Source organism: Acanthisitta chloris, unplaced genomic scaffold (assembly GCF_000695815.1).
Source record: "Acanthisitta chloris isolate BGI_N310 unplaced genomic scaffold, ASM69581v1 scaffold34088, whole genome shotgun sequence".
Lineage (NCBI taxonomy): Eukaryota > Metazoa > Chordata > Aves > Passeriformes > Acanthisittidae > Acanthisitta > Acanthisitta chloris.
The window spans coordinates 17,578-20,423 of NW_008687041.1; positions in this window are offsets into that span (position 1 = coordinate 17,578).

Genomic DNA, 2,846 nt, shown 5'->3' on the forward strand with positions numbered 1-2,846 from the left:
GCAGCAGCAATACACATTTCAGTGGAAAAGTGATCTGATTTTCTTCTTTCTTTTCAAGTTTGCTTTCCTGGTTGCCTTCTGGCAAATATTTTTTAAATACTATGCCATGTTTTCTTTCAAATGAACGTTGTTGAAAATTCCTGCAAGCATTCTCCAAGGAGTCAGTATGCTGACAGCAGTGATGAATAAGCTTGGTGACACAGAACACAGCCACATTCCCAAATATAGTGTATCAGCTGGCTTGGCAAAAGGAATCATACCAAAACTGGCAGTGAGGGGTGTAAATGATCCATCTCCCCCCTCTGATGCTATCAAAGAGCAGTTGTGTGGTGTCAGACTTTGAACTTGTTTCCACATCATACACAAATAATAATTTAACGAGCTCTAAGATATGTCTCCTCTTGACTTACAGCTTTAAAAAGTGAGCATGTTCACCTAAGAGCTTTGCAAGGTAACCATGAGAGTCTACACAAAACTTCCAGAAGTACTAAAGAACTGCCACCAAGTGCATGTGGTTTTGTTTTGTGTTTGGTTATTTGGTTGCTATCACAGAATAATCAGAGTTGGAAGGGACCCCTGAGGATCATCTAGTCCAACTCCTGATGATTGCTCTAGGATTTTATTTAAGACAGCTAATACCTTTGGTATTAGGGAACTTGACCACATCACAGGATCACATTTTCTTATGGAAGCAATTCCAAGCTTGATAATAAAAATTCAGATCTTCTCAAACAATACTTCAGAAAAAAATAATCCATTTGATCATTAACAACCCCCCCAGGTATTCAGATGACAACCAAGAAGTTCACTGCAGTGCTACACCGAGCTGCAGTTAGGTTTGATAGAACAAAATAAACCTATCATGAAGCACTGTAAAGACATTTATCTCTCACTCACTCAGTAAGAATACATAGTTGCAACCTCTGTTACCAAATTGCGAAGACAATCATTGTGCTACTCAAACACTATATTCATTGTTGAGTATTTAACTAGGTTAGGTTTAAAAAATTTATCCTCCATGATGCAGAATATATTAAGTCTGATTTCTTCTGGGTGTGTATCTCCGGTTCTTTTCCAATGGCCTCAGAATCCCTGCAGTGTTCTGTTACCCTCCTCATCTCTTCTGGGACACCACATTGCTTTCAGTTCCCTCTCCAAATGACAATACTAGCCAGGCAGCACCTTCTTCTGAAAGTTTTGATATAACTGCACATGTTGGCCAAAAACATCAGCACAGAGAATCATAGAATCATCAAGCTTGGAGAAGACCTCTAAGATCATCAAGCCCGACCATTAACCTGACACCCTGCTGAAACCCCTAAACCATATCCTCTAGCATCAGAACCAGACCCTCAAACATTTACTTCCAGGGATGGTGACTCTGTGGGCAACCTATTCAGTACCAGACCACCCTAACAGGGAAAAGATTTATCCTAATAGCTAATCTGACTCTGCCCTGTCTCTGCTTATGGCCATTCCCTCTACTCCTCTCCCTGCAGCCAGTTGTAGCGAGCCATAAGATCACCTCTGAGCTTCTTCTCAAGCCTAAATAAACTCAATTCCCTCTGTCCTTCCCCATACATGTTTTCCAGACCTTTCCTGCCCTCATTGCCCTTGGCTGGACTTGCTCCAGTGCCTCAATGTCCTTTGGGCAGTGAGTGCCCAAAGCTGAGCACAGCACTGAGCTGGGACCTCCCCAGTGCAGGGGGATGACACTGCCCTAGTTCTGCTGCCACACTCTTCTTGATCCAGGCCAAGATACCCTTGACCTCCTTAACCACCTGTGCACACTGTTGGCTCATATTGAGCCACTGTCCACTAGCATTCCCAAGTCCCTTTCTGATGAACAAATGTTAACTAACAAACAAGCCAGGCAGATAAACTACTCTCAACACAGCTTCTCCTCTAGCAAGCAGGACAACTTCTGTTTCAGTTATCTTGCTTTGTCAAAGTTGATTAAAAACACCTAACAAGTTGATGGGTGAAGTGGGAAGACCTGAGCAGCAGACAGAACTGACATACTCCTATAAGCCTTATTTGCTTCAGTTATTACTTTTTACTTTACAGAGTAGTAAAACAGCCACCCAAAAATTTGCTGAGCTTTTACAATATCAACCCAGTTAGGAATTCCCACAGCAACAGTTACTCACCCATCCAAGTTTAACTTTGCTTCAAGGACTCGGTATATTTCAATGCAGTATCTTAACATTGTATCTTCTGTAATTTGGATCCTTGTAGATGCTAATTGCATTATGTTCATGTTATTACATAATACTTCCCACCCCACGCATCTCCTTGGCACACACTAGCACAGAAGGTGAGGGGTGCAGATCCAGAATCAGTATCAGAAGGGCAGATACAAGGCAACAAGGGCAGACAAGGAGAAGATGAGGGAATTCTCAAGTCATGCAGAGAGCATGGAGAGGTGAGTACAGTAGGTGGTTGTGAGATATGTTTTTTGGCTGCATCAAGAGGGAGGACAGATGAGTAGGATGCACACAAACCAGGCTTGCTTTTTTTTTTCTAGTTTGATTGCCTAGACTAAGTCCTTTTCCCCTCTACTTCAGAGAGGCAAGTGTATCATCTCTTGTATCAACATATGTTGAGCAGCCAGGGTCTTAAGGGACAAGTTTAATGCTTCTAGGCAACTGACAGGAGCTCTCCAATCTGTATGTAGGAGAACATACTTTTATACTTGATATGACCAGTTTTACAGGGAATGTGATCTCTTGCTTCCACTGATGAAGTGTTTTTTTTTTCTCCTAAACTTGAATCTTATGATGCTGGTTAAAAAGATAAATACATTTTATAGCAAACAGAAAGCATGAAATCAAGAAGTGTAAGAA